The following is a 23,727-nucleotide window of genomic DNA, read 5'->3' on the forward strand; positions in this document are numbered from 1 at the left end:
GCCCTTGGACACTTGAAGCCAGCACATCCTTGGCACATGCTATTTCTGGACTCTCAGTGCTTAAATTTCTTCTGCGTCAGGCATCTCCAACTGGCCCTACGCCTTATATTACAACTTTAGGATCCAGAATCCTAGACAGAATCTTGCACAAGCTTAGGTCAAGTCACATGCTTGGCATTTAGATGCCAGGAAGAAGACGCAGGAGCAATCTCTGCCTTCATATGCAATAGTAGAGGAAGTAGAGCTCTGCATCCTAGTGAGATCCATGCATTGGGGCATGTCCCCCAGGCAGAGATGGTATTGGGGGCTGGAGAGTCAGAAGATGACAAATACCTCTGATCTGTGGTAGTTACTCCTAGTACCATCATGTTTGTGGTCTTCATGCTTCTGCCAAAGCTGGGAGCTCAGAGAAGTACACACCTTGCATCCGGGACGAGTACATGAGGGAACGCCTCAGAACTCATCTGACCTCAAACAGAGCTTTCACAGTATCCCCCATTTGGATCACTTGCCTTAGAATCTCCTGGGCTGCTGGTAAAGATGCAGATTGCTGAGTTTTCCCAGACCTACCAAATCAGAATCTCTGGAGGTACAGCTCAGGCATATGTATGCTTTCCGACTTCCTGAGTGATTCAGCTACATGCCCATACTTGAGAACCCTACTGTGGGGCAAGATTAAAGAAGGCAGGTCAAAAAAAAAAAAAAAAGAAGGCAGGTCATCGGCAAGGTTTGAGCTGCATCTTGAAGAACAAGCCAACTTTGGGTGCATGATGTCATTCTAGACAGGGGGAATGGCAGGGGGTGTTGCAGGATGTAGTGGTCAGTGGCCAGGCATGAGAAAGTCCTGGTGACCTGTGGAAGTGGGTGAAACAGAAGTGGGACATCAGATGGATGGGTCTTGCTATAGTGGAGAATGGGGAGCTCTCGAGTGTTGATCAATGGGCTGTGATGTAATGGAAGCAGGAAGGAAGATGTCACAAGGTCAGTGATCACTCTTTTCTCTTCTGCATTTTTCCGAGCTGCTCCCTCTTCACACTTCCTTTCTCAATTGCAAAGTGATAGTCAAGCCTCTCAGGAAACATGAGAAACACCCCTGTGGGGGAAACATCCTCCAGCAACTGGAAGAACCCCAGGAAGGCCAGCACCCAATGGACCCTGGGAGTGGGATAGGATGGAGGGGACAGGGCTCTGGGGGTGGCCATGGCTGCTACTGCTGCTGCTGCTGCTCTGGGCCTCAGGTAAGGAGGTGGCAGGAATGCAGACAGTCAAAGGGATACCTGCGAAGAGGGGTTTCTCTCACTTCCTTAGGAGGGACTGGATGGGATCAGGATGTGTGCTAGACACAGGAAAGAGAAATGAAGGGTGCACCTATCCCAGCAGGAACTAGGTGATGAAACAGAACCTGGAGCTTCCTTTAGCATACTGTGAAATCGAGAAATTATGTGAAGTCACCCAAACAATTTCTCATCGCTATGCTGGTTTCCTGGGAGATATAAAGTGTAAGATGAAGTCTCTCTTTAAAGGAATCAGGCACTGAAGTAGAGGAGGCATTGGTAAAAATGAAAGGTAAGTAACAAAAGGGAAGAGTCACAACATGAAGACAAAAATACAATACAAATCTCTCTAGGAGGACACAGAAAGGCAGCATAGAAAAGAGATGAAGGGTTCTGGAATCAGACAGAGTGGGGTTCAAATCCGATCTCTGTCTCTTTCTACATTTATGACCTGAGGAAGTCCTCCAGCTTCTCTGAGCCTGAATGTCCTCATTTATAAATAGTACCTACTCAGTATTTGTTTGTACATGGTACCTACTTTAGAGGATTCTCCTGAGAGTTAAATAGTAGACTACTGTAAACTTCTTCAGCTCAGTATTTAGGCATATAGGTGCTTAATACAAGTTATGGTGGATGATGGTGGTGGTGGTGGTGTAAGCAGGTACAGGGTGACCAATGGTATTGAGGATTGAAAGGGGAAAGAGATTAGTGCAGGTGCAATTTTGTTCAGGTAGATTCTCCTCTGGGACCAGGGTGGGTGGGTGGGGATGGAGAGGAGTGGGGAGGCCATTCAGCCCTGAGATGGCAGGGGCTAGTATGAAGTACTGTGTTCTGGAAAGCAAGGGACATGTCTGGGGGAAGCACAAGAAGAATAGAATATAGTTTGTAAAACTGGTTAAGTTCTTTTTTATTCTTTTTTTTTTTTTTTTTTTTTTTTTTACCAATTTTATTACTAAAATTTTCCAATCTACAAAATCTGGGAAGAGTAGCCACCATAAGCTTATTGGCTAGATTCAAACACTCAACCATAATTGATATTTTGCCTTATTTGCTCCATATGTTTGTACTTTGCTGGGAGATATATATATATACTTATATATAATTATGTATTGTGTAAGTATATATAAATAATATATATAAATAATAATATGTAATATAAATGTATATATAATTATATATTATATATGTGTATATATAAAATTTCTGAACCATTTCAAAATAATTTACGGAAATCCTAAATGACTCAGAAAGGCTTGGTGGAGTTACTACTACTTTTGATCTGCGACCTTGTATCTGCCCTGGGGTCTGCAGATGTAGGGATGGTGGAAGAAACATTTGCTCTGTGAAGCCCTTTGACTCCTCATTATAGGATTCCAAGCTGAAGGCGAAGAGGAGAAACAGAAGTGCCTGTTAGAAGGAAAGAACTGGACCACTGTTGGTTCTTACAACAACATGTCCTAGTCTTCTAGCCTGAAGGCCTGGCCACAGATGAGGAGCCAGGGTCCCCCAGAGACACTGGTGTGCACGAACATTAGAAATAAAGGCCTGAACTGGGCCCAGGTAGGGAGATTCCTGCTGAAGGATTGTCCCACTGAGGCCCTATGCAAGGTCACTGTGACAGAGCTCCAGCAGGACTTGGGGCTGTACCATTGTGTGATCGATCTCTTACCTTAGAAGCCCCATGTCCTGTTCAAACAGATTGGTTGGGTAGAGTGCAAAGGTGAGAAGAAGCGAGACCCAGGACAGAGAAGGGTTTTTGTGGAGACTGACCTCAGCCACAGGCTGAGGCCCCATATGCTGGGAGGGCTGCCTTGGAGAGATGGAGCAGAGTAATGGGAAAAGCTTCAGACCCCAAATCATTGCACCCTGGATCTTCCACACTCACACTTTGTGAGTTTGAGAAAGCCATAGCTTTTCTCTGGGCCTCCATTTTCTCACCTGTGAAGAAGTTGCACTAGGTCATCTCAAACATCCTCTCTGTATCAGAGAGCCTGATTGAAGAAATAGATAACTGACCATAGACTCTGTGCCACGAGCATAATTCGTTAATCTTCCTGCTGTGAAATAAGCCCTGCTGTTCCCATGGCACAAGGGAGGGAGGCTCAGAGAGATTAAGTTTCTCCCTGTATCTTTCAGCAGATACTGGGATGCAGCTGGGATCCTACCTTGACTGGATGGTTCTTGGTGAATCCTTGAAATGGGTCCAATTTGCCAATAAGAAGCTGCTCCCTTTTTAAAGGGATTTAAAAAGTAGCAGATGAGGAATAGATTCTAGAGAGCAAAATGAGGCCCTTTCACTACCTCTAGTTGTTTCTTGTTGGTGGGGGCACCTCTAATAAACCACAGGTTTATTAGAAAGCCTGTCTATCCACATGGGGAGGGGGACCCTGATACTTCTGCCTCAAGCTGCTTCTTCTTCTTCTTCTTCTTCTTCTTCTTCTTCTTCTTCTTCTTCTCCTCCTCTCTTTTTAAAATATTTTGTTTATTTATTTGAGACAGAGAAGCCCATGAATGAGAGAGCAGGAGTGAGAGAGCACAAGCAGAGGGAGAGGGAGAAGAAGCAGGAAGCCTGATGCTCCATCCCAGGGTCCTGGGATCATGACTGGAGCAGAAGGCAGGTGCTTAACCAACTGAACCATGCAGGTGCCCTTGCCTCAAGCTTCTTAAGAAATCTTAACTATAGGAAACCAAGGTAAGGTTGCTGGGGGGTGGGGGGGACATGGGTGGGGGCATGGGGTAACTGGGTAATAGGCATTAAGGAGGGCAGGTTATGTGATGAACAGTGGGTGTTATATACAACTGATGAATTTCTGAACTCATCTGAAACTAATGATGTACTATATGTTGGCTAATTTAATTTAAATAAATAAAAAAAATAAGAAACCTCCTTTTGAGTGAGTGTGTTGGAGGGGCCTCCTCCCCACAGGACACCGCTGGCCCATGTCCTGCTAACTGCAATATGTGAACATCAGGAGAGGGCTGGGCTTAAGTTGGACGTCGTAGTATTTGGAAATAAAGAGTTGACCATGCAAACCGACAGGGCTATAGGCAGGACAGAGGGAAGTCTTCGAATATAGTAATTCCCAGTACTTTAGAAACATCCAGTGATACCCAGGAACTAACTGGCTGGTTACAAAGGATTTATGCAGTCAGTTAAGCGGTTCCATTGTCCTCTACTCAGAGACATTTTATTAATTTGGATGGTGTGGAAGCACTAGCACTTTGCTCTTTACCCAGGGAGGTGAGGCTGTCATGGGACGAGGAGAAGAGTGCTGGCCCGAGACCCATTCCCTCTCTGCCCCGGACATGCTCAGTGACCTCGAGCAAGTCCCCCACCCTTTTCTAGCTTTCCACACTGTGACATTCAGTGGCTCCAATTCTCTGGGTTCTTCTGTATTTGTTGAGTTCAGAGGAATAAAAGCCTTATGTTTTACATTCGGAGGAGTGTGCTCACTCCAGGCACTAGCAGATGGCGTGGGCTCACCAGGTCTGAATCCCTCATGCTGCCTGATTCGTTAACTCACGCGACGAGAACACCAAGAAAAGTAATCAAGAATGACTGATCCCAGACTATTCCATGAGAAGTGTATCAGGTTTAGTTTATGATAAACACTAACATAATTATTTCCGTCAAGCCATAAAGAGCACTCAGTGCAGGATGGGTAGCAGCTTCACATTCCTTTTCTCTAGTAACTGGAGAAAATATAGGCTAATATGGCTAAGGAAACCGAGTCAAGTACAGATTGCTCTTGCTTGAAGGAATTACTAGCCTCACAGGGGAAACAAAGTATAATCCTCCGGAGAGGGTACTTGCAGTAATACCTGAGTTTGTACTCCTAGGAAAGGATAGTCAGGGACTGATTTTTAGTTAGGTTAAAGCAAATGAACAGAGAAGGTTTCTTTCTGGGATTGGCTGGGCCTGCCCAGGGATGAATAGATGCTCTTTCAGTGCACTGGGGAGAGTCTTTCTTTATTCTTGACTTTTTATTCAGTTTTCCAGGTGGGGGAGGGCATGGCAGTTGTGGAGCACAAAAAGAAACTTAATATATTGGGGGGATATTTGGAGGTGATGGATGGTGTCCACCCAACCCCACAGTAGAAGGGCTGAAATGAGAATTTAAGAGGAGAGAAGATGGGGCAGGGAGGGCAGGAAGGAGGTTCCCTGCCTCACAGGCAAGCTCCATGTAGGTCAGAAGCAAGAGTAGAAAGACTCGTGGCAGGTGAGTGGGTCACTTGACTGTGATGGGCTGGGAGGACAAGAGTACTGAGAGCTGAAAGATTAGACTGGGCTTACTGGATGAGACTCTGGTGGCTGAGGCCAGCTGGCGGTCACAGAGATATATAGGAATAGGGTCAGGAAACGTGGGTCCCTGGGTCTGTTTGCTGAGTGACCTTGGGCATTCCTTGTCATCCTGTTCCTTGGAGGATTGGGCTGGATGGTATTGAATACTCCTTCTACCTTTGACCTTCGAGGACCCTGTGAATGTTTCTCCCCCAAACAGAGTATTGTCCCATGGCAATGATTTTGGAAGATGGCTGTTCAGCATGTAGGAGAAGAAGAAGGTCCCTCTCTGGCTCAGTAAGTCAGCTGGGTTGTGGAAATAGGCAAGCTCGGAGTATACCGAGCCATCTTGGGCAGGCGGAATCTGGGCACCCAGTAGGAGCCCATGTCAGTCAAGGCTCAAAAGGGCTTTTTATCTCTTTCAGAAAATGGCACTGGCCAAGAGAACCAACCAAGGCAATCTGGATCCAATGTAAGTTGTGTCCAAACGAGGGTTGCTCTGTGGAGGCCCAAGCAAAAGAATGTAAGGGCTTAGCTGAGGCCCTCAGCTCAGGCCCCACATGAGGATTCTGGAACCAGGCTGACCACATGGAGGACTTTCTCCTGCTCCAGGCAGACCAAGGGGGTCCTGAACCCTAGCAGGCAGAATGACCTTCTCTTCTTTTTCTATCCTGAAGGCCCAATCCAAGCCTTGAATGTTACTACTTCAAGGCAGCAAAAGTCCCATCCATCAGCTCTGTAGGAAAGGAGCTGGGAGTTGGGATGCTAAGAGCATGCAGTCATATTATATCCTTGCCCATGAGGCACCATCTAGAAAATGGGGCCCCAGCGCCAATGGAATTTGAGTAATCCCTTAGCAGCCTCTTCCTCGGAGTTAAAGGAATGGGATCTACAGAAGCTGTTCCCCACCCAGAGCTGTTGGGGAGTGAGGGCCACAGGTGGGTGTCAGAGATCACCACCTGGAGGGAGAGAAATGTTGAAGGCACAGAGAGGATGGCGTTCCATGCCAGGAGCAAGTGGTGAGAACGCACACAGAATGTGTCAGCTACAGAGGTGGACAGTGGGCTGAATGTCAAGGAGAGGATAAGGTTAACACACGACCATAAGTTCAGATGGTGGAGACCCTTGAAGGCCACAGTCATGTGCACTTTTTTCTGTAAGCAGCGGGGAGCACAAAGGGCTTTCCCTAGGCCTCCTGAGGGGAACAGTGAGGGTCTCAGTGCAGAGTGACCCAGCAGCTGTGCAGGAGTTCTGGAGAAGGCAGGTGTTAGTGGCAGGAGACCAGATAGATTCCTTTGCGGTGAGAGCCTGGGAAAAGTAGAGGCCCCGTCTTCAAAGAGTACAAACCCCTGCTTGGCTGCTCTCATGGCCAGGAGCAGGCTCAGCTTCAGAATAGAACATTTAGCAGATACCCACCCTTTTGGACTCTGGGTGTGGGGGTAGTCAAAGCTAGGATTCCAGTGCTTGCCCTTTCCACAGGCCTGCTATTGCTGACGATTGTTCCACAGGACCTCTGTTGTTGGAGATTGTTCTGACATGTGGATTCATCCTGAACAATGGCCTGGTGTTCTCATTGTGTCTCTCTGGAAAGCCTCAGGCTCAGGTGAGTGAGAGCCATGGCCAGGCTTGGGTGGAAATGAATGAGAGGACATAGGCAGCGGCTTCAGGTGTGGGTTTAGAGGGACCAGCTCCCAGGGGTTCCCCAGAGCCTGTTCCCTGACTTTCCTCACTTCTGTGCTCAGAGGTCTTTGGAGAGGAGGGAGGCCCTATCCCTGGGAATGATGTGAGTGGGGCTGGGCTGGCTCCTTGGGACAGGTGGGAGGGGCAGGCTGAGGATTTTAGTTACTAGCAATCCAGTCTTTTCTTCAGAGGAGGGAGGAAGACGCAGGCCAGAGATGGCAGAGATGCATCATTTTCAAATAACATTCATTTCTGCCACTCATCAGGTAAGGCAGCCTCCTGAGATGTCCCCAGGACACAGCAAACCCAGGGAAGCAGACTCGACCTTCCAGGAGCAGAGGGGCATGCCTTCCTTCACTAACAAATACCACATTCCGCTCTGTTCAGTGTTAAAGAACAGGTTTCCTGAACTTTTGTGAGATCTCTGCCCAGCCCCTCTCTTAGCCAGAGAGAGAAAAGCAGTAATGGGTAGGGGGGAGTATAGAGGGCTGGCAGCAAAGAAGCCACTGGGAGTCATCAGGGCCAAGGGAATGGCAGTCAATTTCTGTATTAAGTACCACAACTGGGATTCACAAAGGGTAATTCAGATGAACTTTAAATTTTTTTCTTTTTAAAGATTTTATTTATTTATTTATTCATGAGACACACACACACACACACAGACACACACAGAGAGAGAGGCAGAGACACAGGCAGAGGGAGAAGCAGGCTCCCTGCAGGAAGCCCGAGGTGGGACTCGATCCCAGGTCTCCAGGATCACGCCCTGGGCTGAAGGTGGCGCTGAACCACTGAGCCACCCAGGCTGCCCCAGATGAACTTTATATTTGTTCTCGCACTGCCGTCCAAACTCACTCTGCTGGGGAACTTGCTGGCCTGTTGGTAAAAGGTATGGCAAGACCCATCACTCTTCTGGTTCTTTTTTGAAAAATAGATTTTAGTTTTGAGAATAGTTTCAGGTTCACAGCAAAACTGAGGACACAGCACAGAGTTCCCCTATCGCACCTGTTGCCCCACTTGCACCGAGTCCCCCACTATGGGCGTCTTGTCCCTGAGTGGTACGTTTGTTAGAATCAACAAATCTACATTGACGTATCAGTGTCAACCAAAGTCCAAGTTCACCTTAGGGCTCACACTTGGTACTGACCATGCTATAGGTTTGGACAAAGGTGTACTGACACATACCCACTGGTGTAGTATCATTAAAAGTAGTTTCACTCCCTAAAACCCCTCTGTGCTTTACTTATTCATCCATACCCTTCTGAGCCATTCTAAGCAGTATAAAGTTTATTCCCAAAGTAGCTTCAGTTCAATAAGGGGAAAAAGTGTTCCATTCAAAATGAAATCTTCTCCTCCAAATCCTCTCGATTTTGTCCCCCTGTCAGAGGGATAGAAGGGTACTAACTGGCTTTTCTTTCTTTCCTCTGCTACCATCTCCACCTCTTGCTGTAGCTTCTGACATCCCCCAGGACAGAGCCATGGAAGGGAAGAGGAAGGGAGCAGGGAAGGTCTCACCTGTTGCCACTGCTCCAAGGGTTGGTCAGCTTAAAGCTGACTTTCTGTCATAGGGCACTTCTTGGGCTCCTCAGAGTAGCCCCATTACCTGCAATTTCATTGACACATGCAATTGCATCTGACTTTTGACTGGTGGCCTCTGACTTCCTCAGTCTACAAGCATTTGGCAGTATGGGGAGCAGAATATGCCACCTGAAAACATGTCTGGCATAAAGTTTATTTTGAGAAACAGCAGACACAGAAGAAGCTCTGAAAGCAGAGTGGAAGTTAACCTTTTTGTGAGAGAATTTACATTTATGAAGGAAATCCCCATTTGTAAAGGTGTCTTCCTCTCTACCAGGATGAGAAGGAGGACTCTAAACCATATGAGAAATTTACCTGTGGAGAAGGCAGGGATTGAAATCTGCATAACAAACCTTAACTCTTGTTTTCCATGCTTTCCCTGAAACTAATTTTGCCCTGTGGCTTCCCCATACCTGTCTTTTGTTTTTAGCTGAACATAGAATTTAAACTGGAGTTCTTTTTTTTTTAATTTTTATTTATTTATGATAGTCACAGAGAGAGAGAGAGAGAAAGAGAGAGAGAGGCAGAGACATAGGCAGAGGGAGAAGCAGGCTCCATGCACCAGGAGCCTGACGTGGGACTCGATCCCGGGTCTCCAGGATCGCCCCCTGGGCCAAAGGCAGGCGCCAAACCGCTGCGCCACCCAGGGATCCCCTAAACTGGAGTTCTAAGCCACCTTGGGCAGTTACTCAGTTTTTCCCCTGGTTATCTCCCCTGTGTACATGAGATATACATGTTAATAAACTTCTGTTAGTTTTTCTCTTGTTAATCTTTTTTTGGTTTTTGGTATATTTTTTATTGGAGTTCGATTTGCCAACATATAGTATAATACCCAGGGCTCATCCTGTCAAGTGCCCCCCTCAGTCACCCAGTCACCCCAAAGATATAGCTATTGTTAATCTGTCTTTATCACAGGGGTCTCAGCCAGGAACCCAGAAGGGTAGACGGAAAATTATTTTCCTCACCTATGTCAGTCAACTTCTAGCTTTCTTCCATGGGATCTGTCCACCCCCAGGCAGCGTTTCTGGACAGGATCCATGACAACCCACACTGAGGGTCTCACACATGTGCAGCTCACATCTGGTCCACAGGAAATACCCATTTGATTCACCCCAACAAACTCATGGCACACTGGTGGACCCCCACACAGCCACCTGTTCTTCACTCTGACATTGGGACATCTAGCCACTGGCAGTCTCTGTCCATTACAGTTCTTAGGCTGGAGTCAGGCACCAGTCTGCCATGTCTCTCAAAGTGCAGAAGACATCTAATATATTCAAGTTGTGACCTTGAAGCCCCTTTCTGTGGGCTTGAGGTGAGGAGGAGACATCCATTCCCCTCTACCTGCAGGGTATTAATATTCCCAAGCTATCTCTAAAAATTTTCTTCTAATCTTCAAAATCCCAACAAATGCATACCCTTGGTGTGGATGAGGTTTGAATACCTTTTTGCATGGGTTGTGCACTGGTTTCCTGCCTCACTCTGGAATATGGCATCTGTTTTCTTGGGATTTGTGTCAGTCAAGGTTTAGTTGCAGATAGCTAAATCCAATCTGCCTATTTTATGTAGGAAGGGATTTTTAAAAACTAGAATAGTAAATGAATTACAGAATCAGATCTGGACATGACTCTCAAAGCCACACAATAGGGTGGGGCTGCTAAAGGGGACACTGCTCTTGTCACAGTGAGGACCCTGGAGAATTGGGAAACTTCCCAAATCAGGAAGCTGCTGGCATAACTTTTGGTTCCAGCATCACCCCACCTCAGCCACTATCCAGCAAAATGGATACCTTTGCTCCAAACTTAAGTCTTGCACAGATGGGTTTGATTGGTGGCACCTAAATTATATCTGGAACCCTGGCTGCCAGAAAGTCTGAGAAAGGATTGTGCAGACTTTTTACTGTACAGAAAGATCCATGAGAAGGAGAGAGGAATGGTCCCTGGCATCCCCCGAACAATCTCATCCAAAACTGAGATGAAAACAGTTCAAGTTTGAAAGTCTTTGTTCTGTTCTGTTTTTTTTTTCACTGTCAGTGAAAGACAAATACAAACATACATTCTTTGTTATGTTATAGCAAATATACCCTTTTTTCTATTATAAAGTTATATTATAATAAAAGTTCCTATTTACCAAAAACAATATATTGGACGCTATTATGTGCCATATATTGCATAAAAGATACAAATACAGATAATTCCTATTTTTTCCCGTTCCAAAATCTATGGTATTTTTTTCAAAAACTTCTGCGTGTTTAAGAAAATGATTCCTATTTCTCATCACTCTACTTCAGTCTACTCCTGGGATATACACATGATTATTAATTATTCAGTGACATTTGGAAAATTCAGGTTCCATGGCAGTCACATAAGTGAAAATAGTTCCATTTTAGCATTCTGGAATCAAACTTTCCAAAACTTAATAAAATCAGAACTGATTACATTTGGAACCAAAGGCAGGTCTTTTTTGAACAGGGGCTTATCTTTGAGGACCAGATTTGTTTCAACATTCCTTTCCTCCATATAACAGTATGTTTCTTGATTTCCTTTTTTAACTAGTTCTAAGGTCTGCCTGGTTAATTCACTGAATATGAGCTAAACAAACTTTAATTTTTAACTGTATGAAGGTTGTGATTTAATCTTTTTTTGGAAAACTATAACTCTGTAAATTTCATTCAATCTTATTTTGCTTCTGAGACCATCCTTGTTATCATCTGCAAATCTGAATCTTTGATTTTTTTTTTTTTACTGCTATGTATGATTCTAAGTTGGTGTTGAATTTTACTTTCCCATTCCCCTTGTGATGGGCACCTAATCTGCTTCAGCAGCTGATCTTATTTATAAAATATAAAGAAACAGTACCACACTGTCTTGATGACCACAGCTTTGTAATACAACCTGAAATCTGGCATTGTGATGCCCCCAGCTCTGATTTTCTTTTTTAATATTCCCCTGGGTATTCAGAGTCTTTTCTGATTCTACACAAATCTTAAGATGATTTGTTCCAACTCTCTGAAGAAAGTCCATGGTATTTTGATAGGGATTGCATTAAATGTGTAAATTGCCCTGGGTAACATTGACATTTTCACAATATTAATTCTTCCAATCCATGAGCATGGAATGTTTTTCCATCTCTTTGTGTCTTCCTCAATTTCTTTCAGAAGTGTTCTGTAGTTTTTAGGGTATAGATCCTTTACCTCTTTGGTTAGGTTTATTCCTAGGTATCTTATGCTTTTGGGTGCAATTATAAATGGGATTGACTCCTAATTTCTCTTTCTTCAGTCTCACTGTTAGTGTATAGAAATGCCACTGATTTCTGGGCATTGATTTTGTATCCTGCCACACTGCCGACTTGCTCTATGAGTTCTAGCAACCTTGGGGTGGGTGGAAGGAGCCTCTGTGTCCATCGAAAGATGAATGGATAAAGAAGCTGTGGTATATGTATACAATGGAATATTACTCAGCCATTAGAAAGAACAAATACCCACCATTTGCTTCGATGTGGATAGAACTAGAGGGTATTATGCTGAGTGAAATAAGTCAATCAGAGAAGGACAAACGTTATATGGTGTCATTCATTTGGGGAATATAAAAAATAGTGAAAGAGGATAAAGGGGAAAGGAAAGAAAATGAGCGAAAATATCAGTGAGGGTAACAAAACATGAGAGACACTTAACTCTGGGAAACGAACACGGGGTGGTGGAAGGGGAGGTGGGGTGGGATGGGGTGACTGTGTGATGGGCACTGAGGAGGGCACTTGACAGGATGAGCACTGGGTGTTGTGCTATATGTTGGCAAATTGAACTCCAATACAAAAATTTAAAAAATACAGCGAAAAAAAAAAAAGGAAAAGAAAAGAAAGAAAGAAAGAAAGAAAGAAAGAAAGAAAGAAAGAAAGAAAGAAAGAAAGAAAGAAAGAAAGAAAGAAAACCGGGGCGCCTGGGTGGCTGAGGTTAGGCATCCGCATTGGGCTCGGATAGAGAACTCTGGGTCCTGGGATCGATCCCCATGTTGGGCTCCCTGCTCAGCAGGGAGCCTGTTTCTCCCTATCTCTCCCTCTGACCCTCCCCACTGTTCATTCTTTCTGTCTCTCAAATAAATAAAGTATTTTAAAAAATAAACAAACAAGCAAAATCCAGAAAAATGAAAAGCAGTTTGAAATAAATACTCCCATCATCTTCTTGGAGGACCCATGTAAGATTTTTTCTAGAGCACATACCCAGGGGGCATAAGGCAGATAGAGCAAGGGTTCAGAAACACACCCATACATGTATTCACCTGATTATCACAGAGGTGTCTCTGTGATTTAGTGGGAAAGATTGGTCTTCCCAACAGATAGTGATGGTCTATTGGATAGTCACCAAGGGTGAAAATAAAGCTTTTACCCTTCTTGCACACCATACATAAAATTAACTAAAATGGATCATACTTAAATATGAAAGGTATAAACAATAAAGATTCTAGAAGAAAACAGAAAATATGATCTTGAAGTAGGCAAATGTTTCCTAAACAGGACAGGACACAAAAAACAGTAATGACAATAGAACGTAGATTCAGGGATTGGAGACAGTATAGGACAGTCACACACCTATTCCTCATGGAAGTTCCAGAACTTTCTCACATTCTCACTGATACTGAATCTTATCCAACTTCCTAATTCCTTCCAGTCAGCTGAGTACAAAGTGACAGCTCAGTGTTTTACATGAATATTCTTCTGAGAACTAACGAAATCAAACATCTATATCTGTGGGCTCATTTGACATTTGGATATTTATTGTGCTGGATCTCTTGCTTCTGATCATTTTGCTATTGGACTTCCTTTCTTCTGCTTGCGATTCTTAGTAACCCCTTGGTTCATTTAGATATTCATCCATGGTCAGTTTTTCACACTGCAAATATCTCTCCTCAATCTCTCATCTGTTACTTGGCAAGCACGCATGAGGCCAGGCCTCGGGTGATTTGGTGCAGAAAATACAAGGAGCCATTTTAAGATTTAGACAGTCTATTACTTACACAGGCAGTGAAAGGAAGATCAGCTCAATGTTCCAACTCCCTGGGGTCCTTGTCTCATATGCCAAAACAAAAGGGGGTCAGAGAACTGCAACGAGCCATATGATACCCCACAGCTGAGGACCCATTGGCAACTGCCACTCAGTGGTCTTAGAATCTGTGGTTCTGTTCTGAGGGGTACAGCAGAAAGCCTCTTACCTCATCAGAGGGGTGATGAGAAATTGTCTTCCAGGAGAAGATCAGGTGGTGAGCAGCAGGTGTTCATGCCATTCTCTCTCATTCCAGGAAGAGCCAAAGGCATCTGTCTGACTCCAAGTAGCTGTAGTTCAAACCTTCACTGCATGGCTCCTGTGGCTGCAGGCAGGAAAGCTGGTGTCTATGTGGAGCTCTTTGCCAATGTGGCTTTTATCCACAATAGCTTTTGTTTGAAAAAGAAATGTTTATGCTGTGTGCTGAAACTATTTATAATCACAATCTGTCTCAGCCACATCTTACTGTCTATATTAACATGACTTTGCTCTTTCACTGTTCTGGTATTACTTTATTTTTCCAGACTTTCTTTTCCCCCCAGGCAAATGGTTTCATTGTTCATTATAGAGGCTTTCTTTTTTTTAATTTTTTTTTTCATTATAGAAACTTTCTGAAAGATCAATTGACTCTTCAATGGAAAGCATCAAGAAATACTTTGAGTCCTAAGCATCTTTGAATCTCTGACTCAAAATCCTCGCCTTGCTGTTCCTACTAATTATGGACTGTTGTACTATAATCCTTCCCCTCGCCTAATGAAGCTCTGCAAAGACCTGCCTTAAACCAAACTTCTGAATAAATTCTGACCTTGCCCTTCCTCTAGGACGCTGCGGTAGTGTCCTCCCTGACCAACGTGAGCAATAAACTCAGCTTTCTCTTCTCCACAGGTTGTTATTTGGGGAAGACAGTGTTTGACAATGTGATTAAATCTATTTTTCCCTTTATGACTTAGGTTTGGGGATCTTATTTAAGATGTGCATCCCAACATGAAGCACAATAATATTTTGAATCTTGTCTCTTAGACAATGCACAGAGACCTTCTGATACATGATCTTCTATTAGCTTTATAGTTTCGACATTCACAAATACCACACAACAAAGAAATCCGTTCCTTCTGAGGAGGGCAGGGTATTGTTAAAATTGACCTCAGTCACCTAAAGCTGTGCCAATCTTCTAGCCACTAACCACACATGGCTATTTACATTTAAGTTAACTAAAATCAAATGAGAAACCAAAATTCATTTCCTCAGTAGCACCTGCCATGTGTCAGATGCTCAACGACTGTACATGGCTAGTGGCTACTGTGCTGGGCTGGAGGACATGGGGCATCGCTACCATATTCTCTGTCAGATAGCCCTGCTCTCAAGCTTTTTCTTTCAACAGAACCAGTTGGCTAACAAAACTTTCAGTTCCTTGTTATAAATTTAGCTTCTTATTAATGCAGATGAAAACTTTTTATAGCACTTGGTACTTTTACACCTGGGTAGTTTGATTTAGAATTTCCTTTCAATTAAAGCAGATTTTCTTCTTAAAAAAAGAATCACACTTATGATTTTTTTAATTTTATATTCTCAAAGATATGGCTTATATTATTTTGGTGCCTAAATCCTTTCCTCCAAGTCTCCACCAATGCTGCCTTGTCCTTGGACCGTGAGTGCAAGTGCACCCCATTTGGGGGGATGACAGGGACATGCTGCTGGGAGCCGTAGTGGATGAGAGCTGCTCAGGAGGTGGGCAAAATGCTGGGCTGTGTTGAGGGACAGGGTTCAAATGCCTGGCTCAGCTGTGAAATCTCCACGAGACCTTCGACAAGTCACTGGCTCTGCTTTGCAGCTCAGCCTCCACAATAAGAGACTGGAGATGCATTCGGTGGGCCCCTCCCTCTCAGATCAAGGAGCATGCCCAAATGATGTGGCAGGATTGAGCAAGACAGGGTTCACATAGAGGAAAAAGTTGCCTTGCCTTCAAGGGACTCACAGTCTGTCTGGAAAGGAATAGAGTGTCCACAGTATGGTAGTGTTAGAGCACAATGCAGGATCAGGAACTACTGTGAGCAGCTAGACACTGCTTACAGGCTCCTCATCAGCTTCTGGCGAGAGGACACCCTTGTGGCCCAACACCTGTGAGGCTAGTTGGGGAGCAGCCACAGGAGCAATTCAACACAGTTTGAAGAAGGACCAGCATGACAGTCAGGACTGGGGTCTTGCGAGGAGCAGACACCCTGGGGTCTTAATACAGGCTGGGGCCTCTAACAGAACCTAGAAATCCAGTTTTAATGCAGAGTAGCTGAGCCTTCACTTTAGTTCTGTGTTGAGAACATGTGGTCACAGACAGGAAGTGGCTGGACACCCCTCCTCCATTTGTCCCCTCTGACCTGGGCAATCTCCTGGTGCCCAGTCACAGCTTAGGCTCCATGTGCCTTGATCATTTTCCTCAGAGACTCCAGCTTCCCACCTCCTCCCCCCTGTTGTTGCCTTCTCTCTGGGCTCTCTAGGGCCCAGTTCCACAGCCAGACCAGGGCAGGGAGGTCCAGGGACATGTGTGGTCTGGAGCAGATCAGAATGTCCCTAATTTTAGGAAGATGAGATTAATCCTCTTACTTGAACAGGATGCTCTGAAGACTGAACACACCTAGCAGGGAGCTAGGTTATAACCAACTGGAAAAAACAGCCATGTGAGAGTTCAATGCACACTGGGCTACCTACATTGGTGAGTGTACCGTCCTTAGATAAACTAGTCCCTTAAATGGTCCTGTTTGCTGTTCTTGTGCCTAATCAAACTAAGTTTTTAAAAAATACCTGTCTCTCATTTGAGAGTTGCTTGATATTTTCTCTCACTAAGCTAGAGGTTTTGGGAGGAAAACCATAGAGGTAAAGTGCCATTCTCATCAGATCATGTCAATGATACATACAACCCACATGATTATCGTGGTCAGTCTTAACCTGGTCACAGAGCTGAGATGGTGTTTGCAGATTTGTCCACTCTGAAGTTACTCTTTCCCTGTTTTGTTTTGTTTTGTTTGAAGAAAGGCACTATAGATAGCCCATACTTAAGGGGTAGCAGTTATGCTCTCACCCTTGAGGGCAGAGTATCTATATCAATTACTGGGAATTCTTCTGGAAAGATTTGTCTATTCTCCCCCATTTGTCTATAAATTTATTCAATTATTTATTTATATCAGTATGGGCTCATGGATAGTTATTTTATACTTTACCACTTTATCTTATTTCTCAGTTTGTTCCAACATTGGCTGGTTTTCCTCTGCACATTTTACACATACATTTTTTAAATGAAAGACTTTTTCACCTTTCACCCACTCAAGTATTCTTCCAACCAACATTGACAGAGCACATTTAGGGAATGAGAAGTGAAGAGATGGAGCTGGTGCTGATCTCTCCTCCCTGCTTCCTGGGGCCAGCAGATCTGTCCCCCTCATCTTCCCCTCTGATATTTCCTGCTCAGCACTTCTTCCCCTCCCCTGGCCTCCACCTCTCCCAGGCACCATTCTCACAGTGCCTGAAATTGAAATTTTCTCTCCACTCAAAAACTTCTCAGGTTGAAAATATATCACTGACCCACCATGCCCTTGGAGTGGAGTCCCTATCTTGTTCTGGGGACTAGAGGGACTCCATAGCCCCCCAACCACTCTCAGGCAGTACACAGAGAGAAAGAATAGAAGAATGGAAGGCATCCATGTGGTTCAGTCAGTTGAGCATCGCATCGGGCTCTTGATTTCTGCTCAGGTCATGATCTCAGGGTCATGAGAGAGCCCAGCATTGGGCTCCCCACTCATCGTGGAGTCTGCTTAAGATTCTCTCTCTCATTCTCCTTCTGCCCTTACCCTGCATCCCCACTTGTTTGTGCATGTGCTCTGTCTGTCTCTCTCTCTCTCTCAAAAAAAAAGGGGGGGGGGAATAGAGGAATGGCTTCTTCTTTTACCATGGTTCTTTTCTTGGACATTCTCAGAGCTTTTTGCAGCAATGATGGAGGAGTGTGATAGGGTGGAAAGTATGGCATAACAGAAAAAGGGAAAAGCTGGGCAAAAGTGAGCACCTGAGGCGGGATTCAGGTCTGCAGGCCCAGAAACAGACCCTGAGGGTGGCAAACCACCACCCAAGCCTACCCACTCCTTCCTCCCCACTTCCCAGAGAGCCTGCCCATTAGTTTACTTCTCCAGTCAAGGTGGTGGCCTTTCTTGAGTCTTCTAGTTCAGAGATGCTGGGAAGCTGGAGCAGAATCAGGCTCACATTCTGCTTCCTTCTCCCCAGAGGCCTCCCCTTCTCTTCTCCACTGTCAGAAACAGGCTGGAGGTGGCATGGCTTGGGGACCCCTATGCCTGCTCCTGCTACCTGTCCTTCTGATGCTCCTGGCCTCAGGTGAGATGGAGGGGGGGTAGGGCAGGGAGCTAGGTGGCTCTGTAACCAGAGGGCTGGCTTTGGGGCCTATGCTATGGGTGTGGACTTCCTCTCCCCTTACCTCAGCCCTGGGAAAGGAGTAGCTGGGACCAGCGAGGGCCCTGACTTGAGGGCTTGTTATCCAGATTCTTGGGGAAATAGAGTTGTGCCTGAGGAACTTTATGAAGTGTCGAGACAGGTGCTCTCATTGCAAAGCCAGTACCCTCCCAAGGGAAAGCCCTATGAGGAAAACCCAGTGCTGGCAGACATCTGCAAATGAGTGTGCCAGATTAGTCACAGCTCCAAGCCCCAGATGGCGGCTCAGGATTCTCAGCACACAATCTGGGGTGGGCTAGATGCTGGCTTCTTTATCATGAGAGTTCAGCTGAGGTAGGAGGACTCTTCCAGCAATTTGGTCACTATTCTCAGAATTATCAGCTTGGTGGTATCTCCAGGGGAGCTTACTTCTTCAGGAAATGCTCCCCTCTCTCTGAGGTCTGGGAGAAATGTCACTCACCCCTTTCATCTGCCTCAGTCACCTCAGACTCCACCAGATCTTCTGCTCTGATTCAAGGGTATTGAGGGCCTTGTGTCCAGGGAAGGGCTCTTATCTCTTTCCTAACCCCATCTGGTGGGAAGATCTGCCCAGAACTCAGTAGACAGAAACCCAGAGTCTCTCTGTTTCTTTTTTTCTTATATACACCAACAGCAATGATGTACAGATCTTAGACACAGGTCACCCTGGCTTAGTGGACCCTGTGGGACTGTTTCCAGGTCCCCTACTTTCTCTCACAGCTTTGGGGCCAAACTCTATTCTGTCTTCTAGCCTGGACAGTTGTTGTCTACTTTCTGTATGCTTTAGCTCCAAATACTTTTCCTGTGTGGACTTGTACTTGGCTTCTACCAAGTACAGGTAGGTCTGAGGTCTCAGTGAGGGGACAGTGAAGAGTGGCCAGTAGCTTGCTTAACCTCAGATTTGAGGAAGGGAGTACCAGGAGCCTGCCTCAGGGGTTTGAGCTCCTGAGGCCTGGGCTAGTGGGAAGCTACATTTGGGACTTGCTAGGCTTGAGACCCAGGGAGATAAACATGCATGATCTGACCCAAACATGAAGATAGCCATGGATAGGTTGGATTCCCCAGAGGCAAGTCTGTCTAAGAAGACCCTGCACCTGTGTATCCCAGCCTTGCCCTTTGTTTCCCACTAGCTCAGGGAGAAGCTCCTCCCCTTTGGGCCCAGTGCCACCCTGCACTTCAGCTGATTATAAAGATCCTAGGCATCAGTTACCCATGGCCTGCAGGGACCCTAAGTTGACTCTGTTCCCTTTTCTCTTCCTCTTGAGGTTTTGGGAGGCCAATTTCATTCTCTGTTCTGGTTTCCTGGAAATCACATGAAATGCAAGAACATCAAAGACAAAGAGTATATTTAAAGGCTTTCATATCACCTACAGAAGAACAAGAATTAGATCTATGTTAGACTTCTTAAAAGGAGCACTGGATGCCAGAAGACAGTTGAATAATGTTATTAAAGGATTGAAGAAAGGAACTCTGTAAGTAGAATTTTGTATCCAGCCAAACTGTCACTCAAATATGTGATTATAATACTTTGGTGAGGTGAGGAAATAAATGTGATCAAGTATCTTGGTAAATATTTTTTTTTACTTAAACAACAACAAAAATGCAGCTAGAACCAAAATGAAGAGAAAGAGAAAATACTCCCATGGCAACTGAAAAATAACATTCCAGACAACATCAGCATGGGGTGAGGAGGAGAGACCAGAAGATCATGAAAGGATGGTAAGTGCTTGTCTCATGAGAGTCAATATATAGATATTGATAAGTTTAAGGCAGGAACAGGAGTAAATCAACATAAATATGGGTCTTCAGTAAAATAAATAGAATGCATACTCTTTAACTCAGCAAAATAATACCCTACCCAAAGGTAAGTGGGATAATAATTTTTGAAAATAAAGTACAATGAATGTAAAAAGTTAAATAAAAAGGCAATAATAAATCCTAATATAAAAGAAGTTCCAAAAAATGTAAGTGGGTTAAACTCACAAAATAAGGATAGAGACTCTCAGTTTGGGTTTTAAAAAATTATCTACAAGAAGAGGATTAAGAGTACACTTATTGTGATGGGCGCTGAGGAATGTATAAAATTGTTGAATCACTATATTGTACACCTGAAATTAATATAACAGTATATATTAATCATGCAGGAATTAAACATTTTTGAATGTAAAAAGCTTTTTAAATAAGAAAAAAATTATCTACAAGAGATCTACTTAACAAAAAAGATGTTAAAAGGCTAAAAACAAAAGTTGGAAAAATATTTGTGGCTAGTATGAAATAAACTGTAGTAGCAATATTGAACAAAAAAGAACTTAAGGTAAAAAATACTATGAGACAAAGATATATAGATATATAATAAATATTGATGAAAAGTATACTTAAATAAAAAAACAGAACTATCATAAACATTATGTACCTAACTGTATGGCCATAAAATAATAATCACAACACTATCAGAAATTCAAGGAGAAGTAAATAATTAATAAGCATAATTGGAGAGTCATATCCCTTTCAGAAGATTATAGATCAAAGAAACAAAAAATAAATGAATGAATCTATGTTTTAAACCAGATGATTAATAAGTTCCATGTATCATTTATATTTACATAATATTTACAAACACGTATATTATTATGTACAAATAATATATAATAAATTATAATTTAAAACAAATATTTAAAAATATATAAAATATGTATTACACCTTAAAAATGCTTTCAATTATATAAATGTATTATGAATAGTTAATAAAACTTATTATTTATAAATATAAACTATGTATATGCACACACATATAAAGCACTCTGCATAAATAAAAACATACATTCCTTCAAATATCAGAGAATATTTACAAAAATAGACCTTGTATGAGGAAATAAAAGAAGAATAAATTCCAAAAAACTAATATGATGTGAAATACATTCTCTAAACATAATGCAATAAAGTTAAAAATGATGGGGTACCTGGCTGGCTCAGTCAGTAAATCATGTAATTCTTGATCTCAGGGTCATGAGTCTGAGCCCCACATTAGTTAAGAGATTGCTTAAAAATAAAGTCTTTAAAACTTAAGAATGCATAGAAATGAAGCTAAAATACCGTATTTTGAAATTAAATAGTAGTTATTTATTATTATATAAACCATAAGTATATAATAAAATATATTATGATAATATATAAACACCACATATCAGATTTGCGGGGCATAGCTAATATTTAGATGGAAAATTAGAAGCTTTAAATACATTTGTGAGAAATACAAAAAGGTTAAAAATAAATAAGCTAAGCGCTCTACTCATGAAGATGGAAAATGAGCAACAGGCAAGTTCAAGGACATGTAACGGAGGAAAATAATAATGATGAGGGCCTGAAATAAAAAAGATGGAAAAAATGGCTATTAAAGAAACTCATAGCTTGCTCATTGCAAAGTTTAATAAGATAGACCTACATCTGATAAAACTGATGAGATAAAAGATATAAACAAGAAATTGAAGGAAAAGAAAATTACCACAAACTCAATAAAGGTTTTTAAATAAATAAATCCTGAACAAAATCTTTTGAAATCCCAGGTGTGGACAAATTCCTAAAAAATATGAAATACCAAGATGACCACAAGAAGTAAAATGGAGTAGATTAATAAATGTTAAAGAAATTGAAATCTTAGATAAAGACCCATCCTCACAGCAATTGCAAGACTCAGATGGTTTTATAGGTATCACCTATAAATATCCTAAGAATCATTTGATTTATATTTTATACAAGATGTTTGCAAAAGATAAAAAGCAGCAAAAGCTGCCCAGTTCGTTTCAAGAGGCTTAAGTTCCCTTAGCTCAAAACCAGTTAAGGATAACACAAGAAAATTAAATTATAGGTTCATATCACTGAGGAACATAGAGAAAAAATTGAAATAAATATTAACTAACTGAAGTCAACAGTGTAATAATAATTAAGAAAAGAATGTATTATGATCATTTGGGGTTTATCCTAGGACAAAAAGGATCATTTAGCTTCAGAAAATCTAGCAATATAAATGAACTAAGTCAATAAATTACAAGAAGAAAATCATCTGATGCAGAAAAAGCATTTGGAATAGTTCAACATATTTAAAATTATTTTAAAATCCTTCATAAATTGCAAATAGGAAGAAATAACTTGGAAAAGCCTGTATACCAATGGCTACAGTAAATATTACTTGGGGAAGAAAGTATACATTCATTTTTTTTTAATTTTTATTTATTTATGATAGTCACAGAGAGAGAGAGAGAGAGAGAGGCAGAGACAGGCAGAGGGAGAAGCAGGCTCCATGCACCAGGAGCCCGACGTGGGATTCGATCCTGGGTCTCCAGGATCGCGCCCTGGGCCAAAGGCAGACGCCAAACCACTGCGCCACCCAGGGATCCCGAAAGTATACATTCAAATCAAAGATTTCCACAGCTACCACTAATGCTTCATGTAGTATTAGAGGTTCTGGGCAAAATCATAAGAAGAACCAATGAGAGGACAAAGGATAATTGTCACAATTTGAAATGGTGGCATCATCTACTTAAGTGCTTATCTATACTAGAAATAATCACTTGGTAAATCTAATCAAAATAAGATACAATTCTAGTAGCAACAACATCTATAACATATTAAGGAAGAATTAATTTAACCAAGACCTTGATCTGAAAAATACAAATAATCTATGTTCTTGGATGAGACAATTATATTTATAAAGGTGTCAATGTCCCCCAAATTATAAGTCTCTAACTGTAATCCCAAACACACTTTCAGCTTAATATTTTATTTTATTTTTTCAAAGAAAGGCAGACTGCCACATGCAGTGCCTCATTTGGATGTGTCTAGTCTTGGAAGCCTGACTACACTACATTTTCCTTCAAATGGACTTTGATGGTTCTAGCAGAGGAGCACAGCTACTTGTATGCCCTTCAGCCAAGAAGGATCCTCTTCCTCTGATGGAGAAGGTCAGCCTCTTTGAGCGTGCAGCTTCAGGACAGATGCACATGGAGTGGTGAGAGAAGAAGGGGACACCTGTAGCCAGTCAGATCAGCTGGATCAACACTGACAATCAATGGAGGGACAGATATTGCAGCCAGATCACCCTCACATCCTGGTTAGAACTAGATAAACTTACTGTAAAATTATATGGAAAAATAAAGATGCATGAATAGCTATGTCAATCATGAAAAAATAAAAATTAAAAGATAAGATTTGTCCTACCAAATATCAAGATATGCTACTAAGTAATAGAACTGATGTCAGTGGTGCTGGTACAAGAACTGACAAGTGAGACACTGACATAGGGTAGGCTTCCAAACAGTTCCCTATATACACGACAACATCCTTTATCATAAGGAAGCATTATACCTAGGAATGAAGAACTTCTCATACAAAGTTTTAAAGGCTTAGTGATTTTGCCA

The 23,727-nt window shown here is 42.8% G+C and overlaps 2 long non-coding RNA genes across 2 annotated transcripts; both read left to right on the plus strand.

Annotated features, from left to right (window-relative positions):
* Window positions 1-1,048: 1,048 nt before the first annotated feature.
* On the plus strand, window positions 1,049-5,974 carry LOC144317546 (uncharacterized). The gene is made up of 3 exons (XR_013383543.1): window positions 1,049-1,238; window positions 3,774-3,966; window positions 5,777-5,974. It is a non-coding gene; the product is annotated as an uncharacterized LOC144317546 (long non-coding RNA).
* A 7-nt stretch (window positions 5,975-5,981) lies between these two features.
* On the plus strand, window positions 5,982-23,515 carry LOC144317545 (uncharacterized). The gene is made up of 6 exons (XR_013383542.1): window positions 5,982-6,028; window positions 7,036-7,159; window positions 16,453-16,553; window positions 19,579-19,785; window positions 19,920-20,032; window positions 23,109-23,515. It is a non-coding gene; the product is annotated as an uncharacterized LOC144317545 (long non-coding RNA).
* The last annotated feature ends 212 nt before the right edge of the window (window positions 23,516-23,727 follow it).

Source organism: Canis aureus, chromosome 7, assembly GCF_053574225.1.
Source record: "Canis aureus isolate CA01 chromosome 7, VMU_Caureus_v.1.0, whole genome shotgun sequence".
Classification (NCBI taxonomy): domain Eukaryota; kingdom Metazoa; phylum Chordata; class Mammalia; order Carnivora; family Canidae; genus Canis; species Canis aureus.